Source organism: Rhea pennata, chromosome 12, assembly GCF_028389875.1.
Source record: "Rhea pennata isolate bPtePen1 chromosome 12, bPtePen1.pri, whole genome shotgun sequence".
Lineage (NCBI taxonomy): Eukaryota > Metazoa > Chordata > Aves > Rheiformes > Rheidae > Rhea > Rhea pennata.
The window spans coordinates 20,693,732-20,721,559 of record NC_084674.1 but is presented as its reverse complement, the minus strand read 5'-3'; the positions used below and the strand labels follow the sequence as shown (position 1 = coordinate 20,721,559).

Sequence of the window (27,828 nt, the reverse complement as noted above, 5' to 3'; positions counted from 1 at the left end):
TTAGGATGAGCTTTTTATCTGGAGAACTTCTTAAGTTCGTCTTTACAAGGAAGTTTCAAGTAAGCCATGGCTAAAGATGGAGTCTTATTTTATTTTGTTCACCCATGCTGAAAATACTAAAAAACAGCGGCCTTTGGAAATCACAAGAAAAGAAAAATACTTAAGATAGATCAGAGGAACTAGGTAAGACTTCCAGTTTTCAAAACGTTTTAAAAGGCACCCGTAACTTGTTTTTAAGTGCACTCACACGTGACTGTCCAAATGTATTTACCACAAACTAGTGGATGGTATTTTATGTTGCTCCAGGTATTTTGAAGGAAATTACGACGGGTATAATTTTCCGTTGCCTAGCGGCTTCCTCGCACGCAGGAGAGACTGCTTTGATAAGCTTTGCACACAGGAAGCAGTTACCGTGCGCCTTGACAAACAGCTCCCCGCGGCCCCCAGTCCAGGCTGCGGGGATCTCATCCTGTGAGAAATTCAGAGGATTTGAGAGAAAATCCGGCTCCTTAGCAGGAGAGAGCACATCCCAGCAAACCCACAAAACGCACACAGAAGCCCCAGACGCACCTTCCTGCATCCCCGTTCGGGGACGTTACGCGCTCAACCTGAAGTCCTAAAAGCTTCTGGAGCAGCACAGGGTAGCCCGCAGGGCAGACCTACGGTACGCATACTCCAGGAGACGCCGTTCGCACTGGATGTCTCTTTAGAGGCAGAAGCAGGAAATAAAACCACCTTGCCCGAGACTAATCAAGCAATGTTAAAAACTGATTATTTAGGAAACAAACCCAGGAAACCCAGTAACACAATCTACCTTTCATATGCCAGATATAAAACGTAATCTCTGCATCCTGAAGGTAAAACGTGGGAATATGGTGCATGAATAAAAAACCAACGACACACACTCTGCAAAAGCGGCGGTAGTCCTTGCGTAAGTACATTTACTAGGGCGTGATTCGTTTTCTATTTACAAAAGCAATAACCCCACCCTTTGAAGTGCTTATCTTGGGTATCCGCAAAGCGCTCGCACACTGGAGAAAACAGCTGAAGGAGCCACAGGGATAGAGCTTAGCTCAGGATTCTGGCCTTAAGCATACGAACAAATGTAAAACGGAACTGTTTACAAAGATGTTGTAATGTTATAACATTACAAACAAATGCTTATTTTCCCACAGACAAGAGTATTGAGAACAGAAAGAAGAGTAATTTCTCCCAGCTGAGCAACCGGTCATCAGCTGACTCACGGACGTTTCTTCCAGCACTTAGAACACAGTGAAATAATGCTGCTTGCGAGCTGCTAAAAGCACTAGTGACTGTATCAGAGCAGACGGCCGTGCGCAGGCTTAGGAGGTCTGAAAAAGGCCTGGCTTCATTTCTCAGGGATGTCAGGAGCATGCCGTGCCATTTTCTGCTTACTAAAACTCTTCTAATGAAAACATTTAAAATTCTTCAGTGTAAAAGCCACGACTAAGAATGCAAAAAGGCAAAAGCTATCAAATTTGTTTCTAAATCACTTACCAAAAAATACATTATTCACTCTCAGAATACTCATTCACAAGTATTAATTTTAAATTAGGCATTCTCCAAGGACAAGAGGTATTTAGCAAGTCATACTACTATGAGTGCCTCCATAGTTGTAAGTTGACTCTAAATCTACCAGAGGTGCTACAAGGTAGGCTCTGAAGCAGCAACGATTGATGTATTTGATGTATGAGTTCATCCACATCATCCACTACCAGTATGCTGGCAGGATCGAGGCCTTTCAAGTAAGAGTAACATTAATGAACTTTAGAATCTTAACTACATTTTTTTTTGGGGGGGGGGGGAATTCTAGACACTGCAGAATACCACCACCAACATTCATTAATTCCAAAAGCATTAAACAACAAACAGGATGTCTGTTACCCATTGCAAAAAATGAGACCAGTCCCTTTACAGTCCTCACGGATAAGCAGCCGCGAGGTGGTTACGGATCCCGGCGTAGTGGCTCCACGGGCTCCTGTGCACCTGTGCTCTCCAGCAGCCTCATTTTCTAGTTTTCACAGCCATCTAATTTTTTAATTATGGTTGTCTAGCTTTAAAGTAACAACAAAAGGAATAATTTTAATACTGTCATGATTGAGTCAGATACTTAAAACAGCAAAAGCCTGGCTACAAAATGAAAGTGCAGCAATTACATTTTTGGAAATTACTTGTATTTCTGCTTTTACTAAGCCTTTTGCTACTCCGGGTAATTGCAGTTATACTTATGAGCTCTAGTCTTATAATTTATCTGTCCTTAGACAGATTGCTAAAATATTTGGTCCTAACCTCATCAATAGTTCTTATACTCAAGTCACATACTAAGTTATATATCATAAACTGATCGTAAATTGAAAGTCACTTATGAATTTTCAAACAACTCTTTTTCTAGAAAAAATGTCATTTAAGTTGCTTTGACTAAATTCACTTTCAGATATTCAGCAGCACATTCATGAGTGCATTTCAATTAACTGAAACGCAGAATGCAGAAGTATGCTACCCACTACCATCTCGCTAAATCTGATTATTGTCAGGTCAGGTGCTGTTTTTCCACAGGGCTGGCATCTGCAGGGTTGCAGCATTTGCAGAAATAAAATGCTGCCTGAGCAATCACCCACTGCAGATTTTGCATGCACAAGAATGTTCAGAGCAGATCTCTTAGGGGTACTAATACAAACGCACAGCTCAGTAACTTCACTCTGGCCTTCACTAAGAAGCAGCAGAAAGATGCAAGTTTGCTGTCTCTAAGCAAGCCTAAAAGGCCGCTTTCCATGAGAAACACATGATTAGCGCCTCCAGAAGGGACATGGACACTAAGGGGAAATATGCAATAAATTCTCTTTTAATTTTCAATGGGAAGTATTTTTTCACACTTTGATAAGGAAGAGACACAAGGTATTTAATCTTTTTTTTTTTCAATTTTTGTTTGCAAGGTAGCAAGGTAAAGCAAGGACACATCAGATACCCCAGAATACCACCAAGATGAAGTAGGTTGATATACTACAGCTGTAATACCTCACTTGCAAATGCAGCATCTTTGCTTGTTTTAACAACAATGCTGAAATAACTGGCTTCAATTTTAGGTTTAACATTAAATGCAAAGACTTGATTTGTTTTTACTTCAAGTTGAAAATGCTAGCAAAAAAACCCATCTTAATAAATGGCTGACAAAATAAACTAAGATAAGCAAGAACTTCATACATGATCTTCACACTAGATAAATCTTTCTTTGGACAAGTAAGTTTTCCTGTTCTTTACTGTTCCAACTATTTCTCACTCATTACTGTTCTCATTCTATTCACATATGCCCAAAGTTGAAGAGAGAGAGCAGAAATGTAAAATCATAAATTAGCATCCTATTTATTATTTCTCATATATGAAAACAAATTTTCTAGTGACTATAGCTCTTAGAGAAAAGAATAATCCCATCCTAGCCACCAGCAGATGTAGACAGAAGCCAAGTCCTGAATGTTGAGAACATGCAAGGACAAGAGGAGGAACTGATTGCCCACAGATGTTACCGGTCCGTCATATGCCTAAGCTGATGTTGTTTTGCAGAAATTATTGCTATTTTATGGCAATGCTGGCATACCTTTAACGGAAACATCTGAACACTAGCAGTGCCGTCATATGTTACACTCAAAGCCTGAAAGGTTTAATTAGGGAAAGTTCTGTATGACAACATTCCATTAAAAGGCTCCCAGTCAGTCTGACAGAATTATTAGATCAGCAAAATAAAGGATTCAGAAAGAGAAAATCTGTAAAAAAAAAAAAAAAAAAAAGACTTTTTTTAAAAAAATGTATTACATGTTGGATTAGACTTGTCCTCAAGTTCATTTAAATTAACTGTAAATCATAATAATTATGATTCTTTCTGTAAATACGATGAGCACAGTCAGCACGTTTATACTATATATCCGTAGGGATTTGCGTGGTATCCGTCAAACAAAGAATTACACAAATAGGAGAGATACAGATATGCAGCTTTTGATATAGGCTAACAAACTGGCACACTGTTATTTGAATGATTCAAGTGTTACAAATACCATGTTAACCATGGAAAAGCTGAGCACTCTCTACTGCTTTAAATCTGGCCAAATAAGCCAAAATCATCCCATTCAAAAACTACTCAGCATCAACACACATTATGAAATTAATTGTTAACCTGACTAACTTTATCCACCAAGATGTATATGTGAACTGATGCAAATGTAAACTTACTGAATTGCCTCATGCTTTTAGGAGCCTCAGTTGCAGTGAGGTAAAATATAGACTAGGAAAATGTAGAAAACTCAATGAATGTAGAAAACTTACTTTGAGGGAACTACTTGGAATTTGCTTTCATGTGATATACATCAGAATCTAGTAAGTGTGCTTATCTTACAGGATGAAATGTTGTTTAAACCATCTTTGTTTTTTCAGGAGCTTACTGCCAAGAAACACATGCAATTTTGCTTTACAGTATGTAATGAATCAATAGGCCAAGTATTAGAACAGGCAAAGAATCTCCCATCACTGTCTTTCTCTTGTACAGCCATTTACGGTGTGTATCTACAGGTGTAATTCAGAGTTTTAAACAATTTTTGTGTGATTTTTAAAAACTAATTCCACTACAGCAACTAAGGAACAGTTAGAGACCGACTCACCCACAGTTACGCAGGTACATCTACTGAGCCTTGGAGCGATGCTGTGGCTACTTACCAACTCACTGCAAGGCAGAACTGGGATCTGCTTAAAAACTGCTGTATTTTGGTTCCAGTTTCTAGAGCAAGGCAGCTTATCAGCACCCACTTACAGGAAATTCTCATAACAGCCTATTTCAGCAGTCAGTGTCCTATTCCTTGCTTGATATTTCTCTGTGCAACACATGAGTTTGTGATAGATCTTCATTTTGCAATTAAAGTCAGAAATACAGTAATTACTGAAGTAGCATTCTACAAATAATTTAAATAGCCAGGTTCAAGGAAACTCTCGCTTACATTCTAACTTCCATCTAAGCTAAAACATACAGAACATTGGAAACACCTGCTGCAATACAAAATAGCTCCATTTTCTAGACAAGTGAAAGCAGCAGAGCTTCGAACATTCTATTCTCAGAAAGTAGCTAACGCTACAAAAAACATCAGATCAGCTCCACTTTTTGCATTTTTCTATAATTTTATGGTATTTCCATAAAACGCAAGACTCCATTTACAGCCTCTTCTCATACAGAGAACTATTCATACTTAAGATTGAAAAGACCTTTTAAGACCTAATAATGCTGTATAAGTTTTATTCACCTTAAAAAAAAATTATGGATCTACTGGATGAATCATGTTGACATTTTGGTGAGGGAGAGGCTTAAATAAGTGCTCTCCTACTGGTCTTTAGGTCAAAATGTGAAAATGATGATTCTAGAAATACTAGACTCGAATAACAGATACAGAAACACGAGAAAGCTAAGCATACAGAGCCCTACTTGGGGGTTAGGGGGAATAAAACCAGGCATTCTTGCTAGGAAATGGGGACCGCTGAAGCCTTAGCATTCATCAGATTGTCACCCTGCACCAGGAAAGCTGACAGCCTGCTTTTATTTTTGGATAAGCATAAATACCAATTTGAAGTAGCTGGGATATATAATCTATCATAGCTGTGAAAGTAAGTTCTTGTACCTACTAGAGCATGAGAAAACATTGACAAAACTGTCTTTTAGAGAATAAAATATGAATGATGGAATTTAAAAAGAGGAAAAAAGAAGAAAGCCTAAGACTGAAGTACAAAAAAAAAAAAAAAAAAAAACACTCATGAAACTTGAAGTTCCTATAAATACATATGACCAAAATAATTGGGTTGAACAAGTTAAGAAGATATTAAAGTTGGGCAGCACCAGGTTATTAGCGCTAGCTATCGATCTCTGTAATCACGGGCCCTTAGAATAAAAAGTGTATTTGAAGTGTACTCCAGCTACTGTTAAATTAAATTCATTAAAAGCCTTACGGTGAAGGGATCAGAAATGTGAGTGTTTGGACAGGACTTTATCAAAACTCTTGTTAAAAGAGATGTGGCATCATTTCACGAAAAAACATTAAAATATTGTTTTTAATCAACTGTTACAAGTCTATTTCTTTTTAGTCACTTCTAGCCGTAATTTTACTTTAAGAAATAGGTATTTTATGAGTGCACGTACACTAAAAAATATTTTTTATGTTTAAGATGAAAAATTTGACTAAAGTGCTTTGCAAGGGCTAGAGTTATAACATCTTCAAGTATTTAAAGAATGGCACATTGGTAAAAGCTTCAAGTGTAACTGATCTCAAAAGCCGTTGCAAATTTTCTCATTTTGTGCAATGAAAGGAACCTAAACCAAGAGAAGGACAAAAGACATTTTTCTCCTTCAACTAAATTACAGGATGCAAAAACATTGCACATGCAAAATAAAATGGATTTATGAAACTGCACCACTCATAATTATGTCTCAGAATAAACACAGTTCCCATCTAAGTAAACATTCTACTAAAGTAAAACAGTGCTGCTGGTGCTCTGCATCATGTAAATTACACAAAGACGCAAGCTGTGTTCAGAGTCTGCGAACAACTCTGCAAACACAAGTACACAATGAGAACAGTTTTGTCTATGTAATAGTCTTATTACATTTTGCATACCAACAAATGTCCTTCATTTAAAACCAAAACCACAAGTGATGCTAGTATGCATGTATTCTTTTCACTGGAATACAGGAAAGGAGAATACTGGGGGCATGGGAGGAATAACAATCTGCACGGCACTCTTGAGAAAAGAAATCTTGGCAGAAAAAAGGTTTACCAAATTTTGCTACAAATTCAGGATATGCCTGGTCTCCTTCCATAACATATGTACAGCTGATTCCCTTGAATAATAACTGTTTTGCATCCACATAGTTCCAGGTGTGTATTTTTCCAGCAGGCTGGAGTTGCATCGAGTGTTACAGACACTTAGCCAACATTGAGGCTTACACCCACCTCTTGAGGTTAAGCCAATGCGTTGCATTAGCCCCTGAAGCTGACTGGGAGGCCACCGCCAGCCCCAAACTGACCTACCATTAGCACATCGACAACAGAGTTTTTCTTTGTTCTTTCCTTTTCCTGCTCCTTGATTCTGTTTTTTGGTCTCTCCTCCATTTACATTGCCATTTATTATCCTCTTTCACCTTTTCATAGCATTCTTATTTCCCATACCTGAATTTGTGTAAACAAAAAAGATACAACAAGCTATTTGTGCTTTGAGAGCATCTTTTGTCATTCATTTGAACCTCAGAAACAGTGATGAATAATTGCATTCTATTTCAATCGTGGTTCTTACATAGGATGATTCAGTTTGTCACTGTTCCTCCTAAAATGAAAAGCACCTTCTCTTCCAAATATTTTCCTGTTCTCTCACAATTTTACTCACTTTTCTGTACTCGTTTAGCCAGAACTCTGACTAACTTAGCTCGGTTGAATTCCTCTCTTACTTGCATGTGTAACACACTTGCTTCCAGTATACATACAGAAATTAAGTAAGAAGATGAACTGACATGTTTACATATTACCTAATCTAAGATTAAAGCAATGCACTATTTTCTGCTTGGTGAAACAAGGCAGCGTGGTGTAACTAGAAGCAGTCTGTCAATTCTTCATCTACCCCCCTTCTAGAAAATGGAGACAGTGAAAAAACTTCTCTGTTAAAAAACATGCATATAACATTTAGCATATATAGATTTCTTGCTTTAACTATATTAATTCTAACACACTGTTTGTATTCTCATAATTTGATCCAAACTGTACGTCTACAGCAGAGCTATACCTACAGCATTACCTAGCCCCAAGCATACATACTACTGTGCATCTTATAATGCACTTCCTTTCAACGTCACTTGGTTGTATGGCAACCTTATGTTTATCTGCAACTTAATTACAACTGACTGGAAATAAATACATACTAAAGTTCTGTTTTTAAAATATGAGGAAAAAATAGAACTAAATGAAAACGAAACCTCTAAAAAGACAAGGCTGCACGTAATGAATGCTTAGTGAACACAGAACTTACAGAGGTGCTTTTTCTTTAATTTTTTTCTTGGTGGAGAAAAGGTAAGTCTTCTCCCCATTATTTCCCTTTAAAGGTTGTCTAGACTGGAGATTTCACCAGTTTATTATATCCCTGACGACGTGCAAACATTTACAAACCAATGTTTCTGCAAGTAACAGCACCAAGGCATTACCAGTTTACTCTATTTTGGTTTCGATACTAACGGGATGTAGTGGGAATTAGAATACGCTTCTCCAGAACAGCTAAAGCGACTTGCAGGCTCCCTCCCTTGACCTTCACAGGCTCGGTGTTTCCTCGGGGGATGCCTCGGCTAGCCCTAGCTTCCAAAGCCTAGGTTCCAGTAGTGCTGGCTTTTTCTTTGCCCTTTTAAGCTAAAATTATCTTTGTTTTCTAGCTAAAAAAATTCAGCCATTATCTGATATTTTATTAAATTAAAAAAAAAATATATATATCTTAATACTACACTTATCTCCTGCAACAGTTCTCTGTACAGTTCTGAGTCCAGGACATATTAATTGACTTACCTTGTGTGGGAAGGCATTAACCCTGCTCCTAATCATTTCTTTCAGTAGAAATCATTGGTAAACCAGGACAACTCAGTAGTTCAGTTCTTCCTCCACAAGTTTACTGACATACTGGTTTTTATTTGACTGTATTTTGAACCCTTATCCTCCCTCTGTGGTTAAGCAGAATTAAACAGGTCTTAATGATACGCTTTATGTAAGGCACCATGTGCAAATCAGTAGATATGTCTAAAAGCAATACTAACCAGTCAAGGATGATACAGACATACACACAAAAAAATATGATAGAGTAAAAAACGATGCCAAATTATAGAACAGCAAGAACAACAACAATTTGGGAAGAAGTAATTGTGAATCAACCTTTCAATAATCTTAAATAAGTAGGCTGCAGGTAAGGCATTTTTAGGAGAGAAATTAAACTAAGTTTGTGTTTTCTTCTGTTATACTAGGAGCAAGTTCCTTTACAGATCTTTAAATATCTGCCTTTATAGAAAATGTTGCAAGATTCTCTCTGGTATTCTTGATTTCTTTGAAGAATGTTCAATGATTGTATAAAGCAACCTGGATTTGGAGTACCAAGGAAGTGTTGATTTCAAGTGTGACCCAACTAGCTGTTGTACAGTTTATATTATCAAACTTGTTCAGACAGCCACATTTTAAACAGAATATAAATAAAAGCATCTGAATTTAGTTAATGACTTGGCTCTGAAGCAGTGCTAGTTTTTTTTTTTCCAAGTACCCTGATTCAGTTTAAAAACAATCATAGGACACATCCAAAAGCATTTAGTTCATCCTAATAAGCCCAATATTAGACTTTTATGCTTTTAGATTTATGACTAAAAAAGGCTTTCAGATAAGGCAGTCAGCTTACGTTGATTATTTATCATTGCAGTTATTTCACCTTGACTACAGATCAGGTAGAAGGTAAAATTGCATAGTTAAGGACAAGAACGAGTCATCAGCTATCAAGAATCACTAAAACTTCATTGATTTCTACTATTACAAGAACAGCTGCATACTGGCACAGTAACTGGAGTTCTTTGAGAGTTGTTATGCTTATAGAGGTAACGTGGTTTGATTTACACGCCTCTAAAATGAGAGAATTTCTCCCTTGACTACATTAACCAGTTTGTCAGTTCACACAGCTAGCCGATAATCGTCGTAAATACAATACACCCAAAATATATATAACCAGCTGTTATGCAGGACTAACTCTTTTCTCCCTCCCCCAAGCTGTGTTGTACTACAGACTCCCAGAGAGAAACTCAAAGCAAGAGGGAAGACACACAGTATACTATAGAATGAGTAATCTAATAAACTTCCGTTATTATTGCTTGGTTATTATTACTGACTGCCAAATAATAGATTAGGTATAGAAGAAAGGATTTGGAGTCTCGTTCAAATAAAGCTTAGGGGACTGCCTTGTTTCAAGGAGTCTGAAGAGTCACAGGGTTCTGATTATTTGCTTATATACGTTCATCTTAGCCAGTGAAGATATGTACCTCTATAGACTTACTCAAAACATCTAGAATATAATCACTTTTCATTTCTCATCAAAGGATATAAACTGTTTAAGAGACTGATTTCTTGTCACTTGGTGCAAACTTCCAACAGCAGCGAGGATTTTGGTCAACTAGTAACGATCAAATATGCTCGTACTTTCACCTTCATATCTTAAGAAAACAGTAGCTATACTGTGATCTTTACTGGCTACCAACGACAAAGATGCAATTGGTATTTTTCTTCTTGAGCACAAGTCATGCAAGAATGCGCAAACACGTTCCTTTTTTTTGGTTACCTGGATTTCATAGCTGTGGTATTGAGTAACCATGTCCATGACATAACCCCTTCCTGCATGTAGTGTAATAATCCTTTATCTAGTTACCATAAGGAGCAAAATACTGCTTAAATACATGCAGATATGTATGTAAAACGCACTCTTACATAAATCAGTGTTTATTTTCACAAATACCAGTTATTATTAATCCTGAATGTCAGAAAAAGGTCTAACAGCAGCTTTAGGTGGAAAACAAAGCTTTCTATAAAACCATATACTGTAGGTATACATTAAAAGCCTTGCCACAAAACATCCTCACCTAATGATCCTACAGAGCGATATATTTACAACAGTTTCTGCCACGTGGTAGCTTGCATTTATCTGCTTTAACTATTATCTGTTGCCTCAACTGTTCTGCAAATGTGAAATTAAATATTAATATGAAAAGCTTACATTCCCATTGTTACCAATACAAGCAGGAGCCAGCCCAGTCGAAAACACTCCAACAGCTTTAACCACACTGAAATCCTTTAATGTAATAGTCACATATACTTCCCTATATCTAGCTGTCAAGAGCATGACATTTTAGTTTATCAAACACATCCTTAACATACACAAGAGTGAAACAAAAAGTATTCTTGAGAAGACCCAAGCATCTACAAGAGAGATTGATAGTACACAAAAACATTTAACACATTTATAATTACTGTGTATGTTAGGGTGTAAAGTAGTCAATCCACTGACAAGTAATAGACTAGTAAAAATTGCCCAACTGCCTTGAAACCTTGATCTACTAAACACTTCAGTAAGAAGGCAAGAAAAACCCAAGTAACAGAATAGAAGAGAAAATAAGGAACTATCTTTGTACTAAAGAATCCTAACACTATTCATGCCGCAACTATGTAGTACACCTTAGACTAAATCTCTTAAAGCAAGGATGATGCATGGTGTCAAACACAAAAGAATTTAGGACAGTGCTGACTGTTCTTAAGTGAATCCATTAGGAAAAAACACATGCAGCTGCCATGCAAAAAATGTATTCTTATGCTCCACCTTTTTTGGTTTTTAAATGCCAAAGTTGCAGTCACCAAGAATGTACTGTGATGTACTTGTGTAAATATTTGTTTTATTGCTAGGTAGTTCTACAGTACAAAGTAACATAGTACGAATACTAGCTGCAAGTGTTATTCATTCACTTTGAGCCCAACTCCTTGGCTTTGTTTATTTGAATTTAAATGACTAGCATCACAGAAACATTCCACACAACTGTAGGCAACAATAAACTTAGCTCCTGGAAAAGTCCAGGTCTAAGCAATTGGAAGAAAATTAAGTTAACATTGCAGCTTACTTTCTTTTTTCCTCTCCTTTTTCAATTCTTTAAACAATCAGTTTAATTCTTTCCTGCGAGGAAAGTGAAGCAACACTGACACATTCAGGCGTAGGGCCCTGCTGTGCATCTAAGGCTTCTCTTTTCTCAACTGTATAATTCAGTATTAGCGATGACTAACAAGAAGATCTGTCCTAACTCACAACATAAAGTTACAGAATAAAGTATGTTTTCAGTGTGGGTAATGGAGCACCAGCGTTTGCCAGAACGTGATTTTGCACGAACGTATTGGAGGAAGCGCAGGAAGCCTTCAAGCCCTATATCCCCGGTCTGCACTCGCCACAAATTCCTCCACCAACTCTCCCGCAGCTCCCGACTGCTTTCTGCGCCGGCCAGCGGCAAAATGCCACCCCTTGGCCTACAGTACTCAAGTCTGCAGTCAGAACGATCAGGAATCTGGTCTTCAGAATCACTTCGGTGACTGTTGGAATTCAGGGTGCTTTGCAAAAAGACTAACGTCACGTTATTAATGCACTGCGTATAGCAATGCGTTGCCTTAATTCAAAAGCGGCACGGTCAGCAATTCAATAACCGTTTGGTTATCAATAAAGTCAGTTTAGGAAGGTGCCACTGATGTCAAGATTACTTCTCTTTTTATTATAACTAATATTAGCAGCCAAGGGAAAGGGGAATGCCCTTCAGGCTTTGACCTGAGGGCTTACACAGATGAACTGCTAATTGCAGTTCACACGAAAATAAATACAAATTATTATGAATTCCATTGACAAATGCCACAGACCACCTGGGTAGTCAGTAATTAAAGTATGCAAAACATCAGCTTTCCGCACAAAGAGCATTATTTGTTATATTCTGCAGTGCTATTTCAATATTAAAAAAAGTGCAGACCTTTCCAATATTCTATTTTAAGCAGCAATTAATGAATCTATAATTATTCAAGATATATTAACTGGACAGACAATAAAGTTGTATGAAGAGCACCAAAAATCCAATGTGTGATATAATTGCACATAATGGAGTTGAAGAAAATGAGGGAGAGAAGCAAAAATAGTAAAGAGAAAATGAAGAGTAGAGGAGATTAAAAAAAAGGAAAAGAGGAAAAAATGAGACAAGCACAAGTGAGCAAGAAATTAGATTAGAAAGTTTGGAAACAATGGACAGATGAATAAAAATAGTTCAAGAAAAAGGAAATTAAAGCAACAAACAAAAAGGAGACTTTGCATGCACAGAATTTAAGTACATATTTTTTCCCAACTTGTATAAAAAGATGAGGATGTACCAGTCAAAGACAGGCTACGTTTCCAAAACCAAGCAGAGTCTGATATTAGGAACTGAAAGATATAGATAAATGATTTGATTCTGAGGTAGGAAAAAATCTGACAAAAAATGGTAAGCAGTATAATTTTATAACAAAATAACTTCAATATTCTTCCCCTCCCCCCCCTTGCAGAAAGACCTCTGGATGACTCTCTTCCATAACACAGTGAGAACCAACATTTGAGGCCTCCAGCAAATTCATCATCTTTCTTTGGCTTCTTCTCTTTTTTTCCCCTCTCTGTTTTGGAATTAACTATCACGTTAGCATTTATTTGCAGCTGCCCTTGCCAGAGCAAGAATACTACATTCTAGCATACATAAAAATGTATTGGTCTTAAAAAATATTTCAAATGATAGCTCTACAGCTCCCATAGCTCCAAAATCACATTGCTGATTTTTAAGATACCCTGTTGCGTTATGAATTCAGAATTGCTCTGAAAATCCTAAGTTTATTAAATTGCAGCTTAACATTGACAAAGATGTCAATGACATTCAATTACTACGAAGTCACTTGCTATAAACATAAGTTTATATATATAATCCTGTAACTTTCTAAAACACTTCTCACAAAATCAGCTTGTTCCACCTTGTACAACACAGTGAGTAACACAAGTAGAGGTAGCAAATGAAGAACTAGATATCAAAGATTTCTCCAGAACATAGTATGCAATTCACACACACATAATCCTTTTACTAGTCTTTTCCAGCTCCCTTAACACCAATGAGCACGCATGAAAAAACCAGCCTTTCCCAATGAATCAGACACTTAAAAATATTGTCTTTGGTTTTCACTGTCACTGTTAATTCTGCTATTTTTCTTAGAATTAGTATGTATTAATAATTTAGCACAGGATACAATCATAACTTCATTTTGTTTTGTAAATATAGCTTTTGTGAAAAACAGTAGCTATTTACACCAATTCATCTATCTTGATTATTGAAAATTTAAGTTCCTGTGTGCTTGCAGATAATTTAGCACATCGCACATAGAAGGTACTTTCTACAATCTGTTTTATTACTTGTTCAAGTAATAATAAAGTTGCCCAGTGGAGGAAACTTTCATGCTAGACTCTGTGGGAGATTAGATGTAAGCTTAATTTTTAAATCTCCTCAGTGGATCTCAAGCTTGGGTTACAGCAACAGACACCTTCTAAATAATCAGATGCTTTGCATTTTAATGCAATTTAATTCTCAAGTGTCATTAAATAGTTTGTTCAAAAAGCTTGAGACACCTTCTGCAGTGTCAACTCATTTTGTCCCAGTTAAAACTGCAGGCCAAAAAGAAAAGCCAACTGATCATAGAAAAGGTCCAACGATATTGCTACTGTACGAAACACTAAACATAAAACCAATAAAAAGTTTAACAAATGCTACTATTATTCTAATATTTTGTAGAGCTGTACTGTTGAGAACAATCTTATGATGTGTTATTATGTAGAATATACTTCAACATTAGGGCAGATTTATGCATTAAATTAATGTTGAAAGCACTAGTTCTTTGATACAGGTGAACACTTTCTCCATTTCTGAATTGTTTTTCATCCCATGAGACCAAAGTACAGAGATTAATTATAACAATTTCATTTTACAGCTGGAAAGGTAGATAGAAAACACATTTGACTTAACTGCTCTAACCACTAAACATAGATAGCTCTGCTCATTTTTCCCCTCGCTGAAATATGAATAAAAAGATACAGAAACTTTTTCAGGATTTGAGAGTGCTTAAAATTATTTTATAGAAATATTCAATACCAATCTTAAGCAAACCGCACTTTCTAGGATACAGTGGCTGAATACACTATCAATAAAAACAGCACAGTATAACTGAAAAAAGAAAATTAAAACCAAACACCCTGCACTTCCAACAACTCCCAAGCTCTCTGAAGGTATGGTTTAAAAATTAGAATTCTGAATTATGGCATTGTCCAAAGAGCTGCTAGGCTGATGACCAAATTCTACAATATAGTTTGCTTTACTTATAAAAGAAATTAAACTCCATTGAGAGTTTCTAGTTTGTGTTACGGCAGCCTTGAGTTAGCTTTAGTGAACTCAATCTTTTCAAAATTCACTCACAAAAGGAAAAAAAGGCAATTAAAAGAGTTTCAGACATTTAAACAGTTCAACCAACATGAATTATTTTGTAATCTGCGTGCTTGTAACTGGACTAAGATTAAAGCACTACAAAAGTAGCAAAATATTTAAAATAGAAAATGAGCAGTTAATACAACTGTATCAATCACACTCACAGCTGCTGCAAACATTTCTCAGTACACTCAGACTCTGCTATTGACATTCTAAACAAATGCTACTATAAACATTTTGCATATACAGCACGTCCCCAAATTTGTCTGTGCTCCATACTACCTCAAATTCCTGTTACTCTAGTTTCTACTTTATAGTGTTGGCTTATTTGACAAGTAGGATACTCCAGCGTTACTTTACACATCTTTCTTTGTCAATTCTGCAGGTGTTTAAGCTTTATCAATAAAGCACTGTATAGTCTGATTTCTGACCATCCCCATTCTCCCCCAGTTTTAGTCGGGTCGTTTCAGTTGGGCTTTGGATGCTCAGACACACGGTTAGATGGCTACTCTCTTCAGCTGACTCTGTGCTAAAAATCAGTGACAAAACACTGCCCCGGTAACCGGCTCGCTTTCCTCCTAAGAACACAATTTTGAGTTAAGTATTTGTGCCCAGCTAAAGACACAAACGCAGACGAAGGATGGGTCTAGAGCGTTTGCCTGCGTACCAAGAGGTGTGCTTGTGCAGAGACACTCGAGCCGCGCTGAGTGCGGCTAACTCTAGCGGCAGCAAGAGCGCTGCCCAAGAGCACGGCCCTCGGCGGTGGCAGGGGACCGCGCGGGCCGGCGGGAGCTGACGCAGGCACGCCGGCACCCGCTGCAACGCCACCTCCGCCTGCTATGCCGAGCCACCGTGCTCAGTCGGAGGGAATTTGAGGCTCACATAATATATCTGTTTTCATAAGAAAGAGTAGAATGATTTTTTTCTCTCCAAAAATGCTGCTGAACGGTAAAAGTGCCTTTTATGGGGTAGATTATTATTATCGAGAATCCAAACTGCCAAAACCCGAGCCCAATTTAAAGCTAAATTTGCCAGGCTAAAACATATAATAAGCAAAGGCATGCCAGGAACATTGGTAATTTCACTAAAACATATACAATTTCTGGGCATTGCTTTGAACTGTTTTCTTAACAAAATTATTGTACATACTTTAACACTCCACTCTTTCAGCTCAAATAAAAGGCTCTTCACACACATACCATACACTAACTAGGATCCTTCCACACTCATTAGTTTCACTGTACAGTAATTACATTAATATAAACACAATTACTCCTAATTTAAACCAGTAGGTAATGGAGTCTTCCCCCTCCCCCTCCCCCCCCCCCCCCCCCAAAAAAAAACAGTAAATCAGACAGATAATGTGCTTTTTTGCCAGATGTGGTATGTTACAGTCAGGCAATCATTATTCTTTGAAACAAGCGATTTGCACAAACTTTCCTTCTCCACCTTCATGACATATGGATAAGTGCTGTATTAAAATTACACATAATAAAATAACTTAATTTTGAATTGGTCAGCTATGTGTGGAATATGTTTCCATGGTTTTAACAGTCTTTGGAATACAGAGGCTTAGGAAAATATTAAGTCTAACACTCACAAGAGAAAAATTTTATCAGTAAGAAGTATTATACTTGAAGCAGAACTTCAAGTAAACAAAATTCAGAGATTCTTGGGAAATTCAACAATTTTTGAAACAGCACGAATATTTATGTATCACTGTAACACAGATTGGAAATAACTGATTAGGCAGGTTGTGACTAAGTTGGATATGCCCCCAAAATTCCAAAAAGCTCTTGAGCAAGTCACATCCCAGTATATATGTTCAGTACGTAACGACCACGCGTCACCTTGGGACCTTACCCAAAGATAAGCCATAAGAGGTCATCCGGTCTTGCTAGGTCTGAGAGGACGCTGGACTAGCGGCACAGCTCTCAACAGAGTGCACGGCATTCCAAGGAAGAAGTGAATGTAAACATAGCCATATAAAACCGCTCAGGCATTATAAGCTATTTAAGAGCATATAGGATGATTCAAACAAGATCTCCTCCAATTTCACAGGGAGGTCTTATTTCTTGTTTAAGCTAGAAAGAATTAGTTAGTTTGTTTCAGTGGGCTTCTGGCCAAACAGATAACTATATATCTGCTTATTTCTGTATGAAGATGCATTGTTTTAAACTGTAGTTTCATAAAATAGTCTTCAGAGAGACATCCTTTGCTATTCCTACCCGCCTGCGTCCTCCATTTTCTCTCCACCACCTCGCTACTGCCCCATCAGCTCTGCCAGCACAACTGCTCGGGCGACTGTGCCGCATATTAGACCAGAAAAAAAAACGTAGGGGGAAAAAAAATGGATTACTTCTCTCAATGTGACTAAGAGTACAACCACAAGAGCAGCAGCAGCCTAACAGTCTGGAGGCAGCACACCGCAGCAGTCAAGTCGGAATGAGTAACATTGCTACTGAAGAGTCCAGCTCCTCATATGACAACTCCAGCTGAACACACGTGTAAAGCAAGCAAGCAGGATGAATGATTAGTTTGAGCGCTTCTCAAACCACTTGAGGATTGAAACTAGGTAGTGGCAAATACTATTAGATCGAAAAGTCTGCTGAACATCCACACTGAACAAGCATCTTCAGCTGCTCTATAGCCAGCAATGGCAAAAGACCAAATACCTGTATGAAGACGGAAACTGCCTGCATAAAGAAGTAACGGAGTTGCCTAATCTTGTTAGGCTTGGCGAAGCTACCGTGGAGAAAGGGCAAGCTTCTGGATAAGACATTAACAGAAAACTTCCTTTAAATGGTTTACTCCTGCTGCTGGAATTAAATATTTCAGTTCTGAAATGGTTCATTTCCAGACAAATTAGACTGCCAGTTTTCCCTTGCTAGATAAGGGTTTGATACAGCAAGGTGTGTGCGGTTTCAGTGGAGACGACCTGTTGACACAGCAGTTATGGCCAGTTTAGCAACATAACATACCTTGTGCCACCACTCCTCCCATCAGCTGCAAGCTTCTCCTGACTATCACCAGCTTGGTATTTCAAAAGTGCCCCTACTTGTTTAGTCATTTGATGAGTCTTCCTGCCAGCAAAGGAAAAAGCGCACAAAGGTTTTACTGCAAAGAACAAACAGAAATTACACTAAAAGCAGTGAACTGAGGAAATCTTACTGAGCTTTGGAAAAAGAGCAACACTGCTGACTTTCTCCTTTAGCAAGACACGTTTTTACACTATACAACCACATTAATCCAGAATAATACATTCTGTTGAAATAGTAAAGTTTTTGTTTTTAGCATTTCTGTGATGTAACTTTTTCTGTAAGATGCCATGCGGGGAGAACAGTGCTGGAGTTTCAGGAAACATTTAACTCCCAATTTGCACAAGTTTAGCCACAAATTCTAGTAAGGTTATAAACCTAACATAAATAATTATTTCACAAGGTGAAATAAGGCTCAACTTATAATCAACCCTGAATTTTGTACACTGTGGAGCTATAAAACTTCTCTAGAATTGTCACAATCAAAAAATACCAACATGGCATTAAAAATTAGATATACACGCATATATATATATATATACACACACACACAAATATGCACATACAACTACGTATATATACACATTCACACACACACCAATATAAATTCATGCTGTTTCTTCTCCTTTAAATTCTCACTGGCAGCCCAGTACAGAACTGCTGTACAAGTAATTTTTGCAATTTTTCTGTATTCACCCAAACAAATAATTTGGAGGAGATGCCACTATTTGTAATGGAGAAAACATGAATCAACAGGCAAAGACAACTACATTTTAGATTTAAAAGTAAACCACAAGCATACTTTGTTATTTTCCTTAAAGTGTCATTCCATCTGTGTCAGCTGCCAACAAATCCTGAAATAAAAAGCTTCAAAATATTTGTGTCATCAGTTTACATCTCCTTCCTGAGACAGTCTCTCAGTGGAGAGGCATCCTATTACTAATTTCTAGTTAATATTAAAACCAACAAATGTGAAAATATTTCAGGCAACAAAAGTGATATAAGAAGCAAGCCACAGAAACCCAACAATCTGTTTACCAGATGAGATCTCAAACCAGGATTCTTTATCTGTAAGATCAAGATTAATTTGCTTATTCCATTTCTAATTTATATGGTTTAAGATGGCAACAGCATATAAAGGAAACAAACAATCCATTCACTTATAAAAGAAGTATTCTGCTCTATTCTATATGAATATTCTATATTCTATATTTCTTGTCACGTTACCTACAACTAGAAAGTACACAAGCACACATCAAGCACAACCAAGCAAATGGAAGAGAAATCACTGCTTTGGAAAGGGCAAGTAAGTAGGAAAAGACTATTCAAATAATTATGTATTCTTATTCTTAATGAATTCCAAACTCAGTCTAATTTCAAAACTTAGACACAGATATAGTCATACTAATTTTTTAGTATTTATATTTATATGCATATCTTCTATATTTTAACTTTACTCAAATCTTCTTCATTTAAACAGCTTAAGAACACTGTCTCTGGTCTGCTGAAGAAAATGGAATCGAATATAAGGAACAATGGCAGGATGTGAATGAAAACCCTGGAGGCTGAAGTCTGCTAGAAACTCAGCAACTGTGTAGCTTGTTATGATCTTCAAATCCTCTTTTGAACAATTCTGAATCCTTCATTCATATTTTACAAAAGAAAGAGAGGCCCACTGTCTTTACAAAAGAAAAAAGCTGAAAAGGGTCTCTTAGATAGTGGCTATTTCTGAGCAACAAGAACTGAAAAGAGAAGTTTAGATTTATGTGAATGATATGGATAATGTGATGGGTTTTCCCCAGAACAGAAAAGCTTGCAGTGTCCAAAAATATTAGGGCATTGTCTTAAATATTCACTTATCAAAATTAAGATCCAAGACTGAGGACTTATAGAAATATAAAAGTATTTATGTAAATATTCTTCATTTATATAACAGAAGTTTGAATACAGCAGAAATTAGGGATAGTAAGAACTGTTACGTGAACCGTGGGGCAAAGGCAAATAAAATTTACTACATGTTTTGTAGTAACGGTGCAAAGTACCATTATCTTAGGAAAAAGTCAGAAACTTCATAATTATACTGATGTGTAACAACATAAAACCTATCAATATCGGCACATGAAAAAAAAATCCCAAAGCAAGTTCATTGTGCTACTTTATAAACACAAAAGTCATGCTCAGAAGCTAAGCTGAGTGTTTTGGAAAAATACACGTCAGCAAATAGCTGAAATATAACTGCCTAATATAGCAGGAGGTGTCAACTTTTGAACCTGAAAAAAACGTGATACTGTTTGAAAGGAAAGACAGAAGTACAATGAAAATCTTACACGTTTACTTATAAAAGCCAGGGATTTAAATTCCTATTTATTCAAGCCAAGTGAGCAAACTTGCATTGGAACACCAGAGGGAACAGGCTTAAGACAAGCAATGAGATCATCAAAATTCGACTATATTTCTTCCCTGATGCACATAGCTCCAGGCAGGAGATGTGAAATACCAACTTTAGATTTCACCTAGCTGCTTCTCTTAGATGCTATTTGTATCTATATGCATCTTCTGCAATTATTAAAAATAGTCAGCAGAAAGCATGCAATTTAACTTAGGTGAATGCAATTAATAAACCAGACCAGACCTATAAAATAGTCTAGAAGGAGGAGCAAATAGAAATGGACAAAAAAGTGTCAGCTGCCACACGATCTGCATTTAGGAAAAAATTGAGGTGAGGTAGAATCTGCGGTGCTTAAAGATCACAAAAACATCTTTGCCAGACAGAGGAAGGGTCTCTGTTCTTCCAGCTCTCTGTTCATTAGCACTTTAGATACAAAGTGAGGAAAACATACCTCAAATTGAAAATGGTGCTGTAGCGCTGAAAGTAAACATAACCAAGAGGCATCAAGATGTGGCATTAACGAATGTCAGGAGGAAATTACTATTTTACACATTCAATTCACTTCAGTGAAGAATTGGGATACAGTTACAGTTCAAAAGCAATCATTTTACATAAATGCATCCTATTTGCATGCATCTTACATTGGAAGTTTAGGTTTATCCCCAGCTATGGAAGTACTCAATGCTTTTGTGTGATTTAGCATTAATATTTTTAATATGCAATAAAAATCTATTTTTGATTTCTCTTGAGGTTCTCCTGCAACATTTTTTCCTTCTCCTATGTTTTTTCCTTAAGGATATTAGTGACCATGGATTACAAAAAGGAATGCAGTAACTGCTGTAAGTTTTAGAAATGCAACATACTGCCAATCCCAAGTTCCCATTCTCATGTTTTGTGCTGACTTTAACAGATAAATATTTGTTTTTTTCCCTATTACTATTTTTTAGCTATAAACTTGAGTGTTTTATTAAAAACCAAAAAAAATAGCAATTCCATAGCTTAGGATTCCATCTTTGTCTCTGATCAAAACCAGCCACCAACTGCAAAGATTCATCAGGATAAGCAAGTAATGTAAAGATTTAACTATATTCATCTATTTTACTGAAAGGTTAAAAAACTGCTGTTGTAATTTTCAATATTGCCTCTTTTCTTTCAAATTCATAAACAAAACAAAAATAGATTGTATTTGTTTAAAAATAAATCTCTGAATATGGATGGGTTATTTGACTTGTAGGAATACTGTTTTCATCAGTGTTTTAGGAACAGACAAAATAATGGATTCACCTTCAACTTAGCCCTTCTCAAAGTCACACAGTAAAACAGGAGTAAAACAAAATGCATTTTGATCACAACATGAGAGAAAACTATTAAAATTAAGGATGACTGTGGAAATATTTTAATTTATTGAATGTACTCCTCCTGGCAACATGAGAAGAAAAACTAAAAAGATGTATAGATATCTATGACTAGTAACGAAATTAAGAATGAAGTAACAAGGCGGCTCCTACTCTGTTGGCACTTCCCACATGTCTCAAGAAAAACCCAATACTGTGAGCTAGAAAGGATCATTAGAGAGCAATAGATAAGGTGTTTGTATGTATTTCCTTCTCCACAGATGTATCTGAGCATCTGGATTAACTTAGGGGCAGGACAGGAGTCATGCTGCAGCTAGCCCAAACGATTTGGTTCTCATTGGTGCCGTGCTTCTTTCTACATGCAGCCGATGCTTTTCTGGTTCAGCAGACGCAACTACGTTTCTAAAGGTGTCTTTTCGAGCTGTGAAAACGCTTGGCCTTTTTGTGCCAAGGAGAAATGTAGGACTTAGGACTGCCTGACAAGTCAGACAATTTGATCAGATGACAAAACCATTATCCTCAGATTTCCAGCCTAGCCCCCAAATATACCAGTACTCAAATTCCTCCCAAATCACTTGAACTGCTGCAGTGTTTCACGTTAAACCATCAGTGGCTTTGCTGGGCATTACAATGCTGGACTAACTCACAATAGCACAAAACCTAATCCACAGCATCACCAGTCGCGCTAGTTGTCCCCGTTCCCCAGCCACCTTAGCCTGTGTCCCTACTTCAAAGGCCGCAGGTGAGCAGCGTAGGTAAAAGCAATAAAGGTGTCAAGACAAAACTACAGTCTCTCTCACAGGTGTCCAGACCACTGACACTTTCATTATGATTATGAGAAAAATGATCAAGAGTTTAAAACATACTTAATAGATACGCCTTCAGTGAAGGTGTTGAAATTGGAAGACAAAAAAAAATATATGTATATAAAAAGAAATATGAAGCAACAGAGTGTCCTAACAAAATAAGGAGATTAAGAGGAAGTGAAATGGTGATAGTCATGCTCCCTACAGCATGCCATATATCAAGCCAGGAGGAATAGAGCATGCTCTGCATAGGTACTATATAGAAAGACTTCACTAACACACAGCAGTGGGTAAGCATACTCTGTCAGAAGATGCGGACTTTCCAACATTTATATATGGTATTTCACACAGTCCATTTATAATTGCAGAAAGCAGAACATTTCACACCTCCATGTTTTGCAAAGAATAGCTTGTCTATCCAGAGAAAAACTGTTCAACAAGACAACATCAATACGTAGCATAAGATGCACAAAAATTATTACTGATCTACAAACATACATAAAACACTCTCAGTTAATTCTGACATCATTTTAAAATAAAACTCTCAGGTTATAAATGGTAATCTTTTTAATGTTCTTCTGGGAAAATTTCCAGATAACTTCTTAGGGGCGAAGTAGAGAGGAGGGAAGAATTAATGTCAATAAAAATAAAAATCTATAAAACTGCTCCATACACACAAGTTCCACAAAAGCTCAAGTGCTCACAGTCTGTAACAATAGGCCCATCAGTTTGGGCTTTTTTGTACAAACTATAGAAACAGTCTGCCACAATTTGCCTTAAAAAGAAAATTCCAATGCTGTCCATTTAACACAATTTCTAAGTCAACATTTTCTCTCTGTTACTCCAAATCTTGACAACTCGCCACTAGTTAGGAATCAGCCCTGCAAATAATCCAGGCTCTTAAGATTTGCTTAGAGAGATCTCAGAGTCAATAACACTCAAAGAGGCAACAAAGTCAGCATGACAACACACTGCTTGGTTTCTAATCTCGTTTAAAACACATGGAATAAGAGAATCAGAAGTTATATACACCATGAAAGTATATCCATTTCAAGCAAGATTTGATTGGGGGGGGGGAAGGCTATTTTAATGCCATCTCCAACCACATTTTATAATCATCAAGTGTGCAATATACTTTTCTGAACCACTTCCAAATTTCTTGAGGCTTGCTGACTATTAATTGAAAGAAGAGCTTTGTTTAATCTGGAGAAAAGATGGCTTAGGGAGACTCTAAGAGCAGCCTTGCAATACCTACTGGAAGGCAGTCAAGAATACCAAGTCAGGCTCTTTAGAGAGATGTGCACAGCAAAAGGACAAAGGACAAGAGATTTTTTTTTCTCTCCGCGAAGGCAGTCAAGCATTGGAATTAGCTGCCAAGAGAGTCTGTGTAAACTCTGTTCTAGTTTTAAAACCCATATGGACAAAGACTTAAGCAACACGGTCTGAATTCAATCTTTACTCTGTTTTGAGCAGCAGGTTAGACTAGGTGACCTTCTGCGGTCTCTTCAAACATGAATTATTCTATAATTCTATGATTTTTACCATACACAGATGCACCTATAAGTACACAAATGTAACTCATATAGTAAGTTGATATCAAATTAATTTAAGCACTACTAATTTATGGTCATCCACAATAAATGCTTTCTTTCCTGTGACTATGATGACTTCAGTTAGGTTACACCTGGCATTAAGTTATCCCAATGAAGTCTATTCTTGCTCTATTCTTGTATATTGTTTGGTCTTTATAGAGAAAACAGATTACATTTTTAAAAGATATGACGTGCAACTGAGGTTTGATGTTCACTATAAGCTGTGATCATAAAGGGTTAACTCAGCTTTCCTTTCTATACTCATCTTCTAAATTTCCACTCTTAAACTCACCAATTCCTGATACTTGATTTTTTTTTTTTTAAGATGTCATCCTCCTCATATTCTATTGACCTACTGGGTTCCTGTAATACTTCCATCATTAACAACAGGATTAAGAAATGGATGCTGTTCATTCTCCATTTCAGGATGCTCTGTGTAGTTCAGTGGCCTTTCAAACAGATTTTGAAAATGTATAAGCCTTAAAAAACACACCATATATTCTACTACACTCATTTCTACATTAATTCCACCACCTCCCTGAAGTGCAGAGCAGAGCCAATCTCATGAACAGAGTAGCTTTTCCTCCCAGCATTTGTGTCTATATGAAGAAGGATAACTGACAAAAACAAAAATAGGAATATTACAACTGTATGTTCACTAATATTTCTCCTTGGTGGGGAAGGAAGAGAGGCCACTTTTGCCTTCAGGAAATTAAAAACAAAAGAGATCTTTATGTTCTGGAGAAACAATGTAAAAGCTATGCTTGAAATATGAAAAAAGCCATGGGGAAACAGATACCTTTTGCCATTCCTACTTTGAAATTAGTCCTGTAAAATCACAAAATATTATTCTCTACTTCATAAATATTCTTGTGTTCCCTCATGGTATAGCAGTAGCTGTCACAAAATCCGCAAGTCTTGTCTAATATTATTGTCTGAGGAAATGACTGCAAATACATAGATGCAGAGCAATACTGATGTTACACACAGTTCCAAAGCTAAAACTCTGTGCAAAGATGTTGAATATATCCACCACCTAAAGTTTGAGCTTCAAACCATTCAGTGCTAAGACCACTGGACACTTAAACAGTCCAACCTCTTAGTACAAAAGACTATTAATTACACTACATGCAGAGGTGAATTAGTTTTCTTGGGAGAGCAGAAGCAGTTATCCTACTTGTTGTTCCATACTGCCATAACTAGGCTGCTTTACAACATGGGGTTAAGCTATATCTGTATTATAAGGAAAGCTTACAAAGTATATAAATATTTTTTTCAATTATTAATCACTGCTGGTTACTCTTCACCCCTCAAAGGACACAAATCCCCATTAATAGATTTTAATGGCAATAACGCACATATTACACAATTCATGCAAAGGACTAGACATGCCCAGGGGCTTGGTACACACAATGGTACCTACAAATGAAGCTGATGCTGGCAACTCATGCTGAGTGAATTATTCACATAATATTAGATGCCTGAGGACAACTTTATGCTTTTTATTCAAACAGCAGTTACCTTGACTGCACATGTCTGAAATCAAGGCCGCTCCTGTCTGAGCCTTTGGCTGACTATTCAGTATTTCTTTAGTTATATTACGACAGATAAGTTTATATGAAAGAATTTAATGTAAATACTAATATCAAAACAATATTTCATTATTCACATTACACACTTTTAAATATTATTGGAAAAAATCATCAGACCATTTTCAGATAGTGCTTTTGCAAGGTATCCCCCCAACTAAGAAACCCCCCCATTCCCTCAAAACAAACAAACAAACAAAAAGATTGCAGAAAAGAGTAATATCATTTTCATGAAGAAGGAACTATGACTTTTGCAGATCCCTCGGATCTTTTTTTTTTAATCTCTTCCTTAACAAAACGTTGAGAGAAAGATAGGCAAGTGCCTCGTAGGCATTGTATTTCACACTAACAGCTGCTACTGCTAAGACTGCAAAGCCACATTGCTTTGTTAGGTAACTACAGGGATGAACAACAACAACAAACTAGGTTATTTTTTGGTTTAGACCACCTCAGATATTTAACACTAGCAAGCCTTTGTGCTTCACTGTTCATGCTAAAATATTTGTTTCAGGGATGTCTATATACTGAAATTCAAAAACTCTGTAAGAGAGTCTTCAATCTGCTTAGAGGATATCAGATTTTCACAGCATGGTCTAGCAGGTGAGGCAAGATGGTGTCCCACTACATTCTGGACAGTCACTGGAAGCTGTTGGCCTCCCAAAAAAATAAAGGTAAGAGAACCTAAGCTTTTAAGTCCAGCTTTAAGGATTTGGTAGAATTCAGGGATCAGGGATGCCACAGGTGAGAACACGCATTAAACAAAGCTCCTCGTCAGCAAAGGCTGGCCAGATCCACCATACTCATGCAGTTCTGGGGTCCATCCAGACAGGCTTTCTGGAGACACATGCCTAAACACTATCTGAAGATGAACCTGAGGCAGTGATCAGAGACGTGAAAAGCAGTATTTAAAGATACAATAAAGTTAATGTCGCCTATCATTTTTGTACAATTATGTACAATATAAGTACATAAAGTCTCTTTTCTGACAGTTATAATCAGGAAAAAAATTTAATGTGCTATTCTTTCTTCCACTTGTGCTAGAACGACTGTTGTCCTAGTGTTCGACTCCATTTCCTGTTCACGAATCAAATCTCTTATCAAAGGTACTGAATTGTCCTATCTCATTCCAATGCAAGCTCCATTTGTTAAGTATAACCACCTCCCTTTTTTCTTAAACAGCTCCAGATACACTGCAAAATGTTAATATTTCTACTCTTGATTTTGCAAAGCAAAGTACAATAGAAACCAAATAACTATTTTAAGAAACAATGTCTTTTCCCAGTCTTTCCACCACATACAAGCTAACAATTATGGTCAACTCAGTGGTTACACATTCCATAACTATCTGCCTAAACATTCCTTAGAGTGTTAATTCAAGCCAACAGCAAATTTTAAACGTCAGCAGAACTCAGACAACTCCATCTACCAGGTAAATTTGTCATTTCTGAAACTCAGCAGACTCACCATCTCATCAACCCTTGAGACTCTACAGAAACTCTATCTGAGGATGAACGAAAAGGCACACAGAGGACTTGTGGTAAGGTACCATGATTCCCTCCCTTCCCCCCATGCTCCACTCTCGTACTTGGATTACTAAATTCGCTGCAGCTTCTGGAGAGCTGCGCTGCAGTATCGTGTTTCAGTCTGTAATTACCCTTGCAAAAAATGAAAGGCAAACGCCTCAGTGATTTTATTTTCCATGCATAAGCTACAAGTTATGGTGAAGTCATTGCTGTAAATGGACAAAAGAGAAACTTTCCATACTAAAACTTCAATAAAAAGGCTTGTTTCTTATGGATTATAGGCTATACAGGCATAAGCGGATTAAGAAAATATGAATTCAAAAAAAAAAAAATGTGCTCCTTCTAATAAACATTTTATGTCAGGTTACGCTTGCCAAAATATGTTATCTCCGCAAAATAATAAATCTACATTAAAGCCATGCCACCT

General features: G+C 37.0%; 1 protein-coding gene across 3 annotated transcripts in view; it reads right to left on the bottom strand.

Annotated features, from left to right (window-relative positions):
• The window catches only part of CENPP (centromere protein P), a 154,980-nt gene that overhangs the window by 5,162 nt on the left and 121,990 nt on the right, over window positions 1–27,828 (bottom strand). The gene's annotated exons all lie outside the window — the stretch shown is intronic.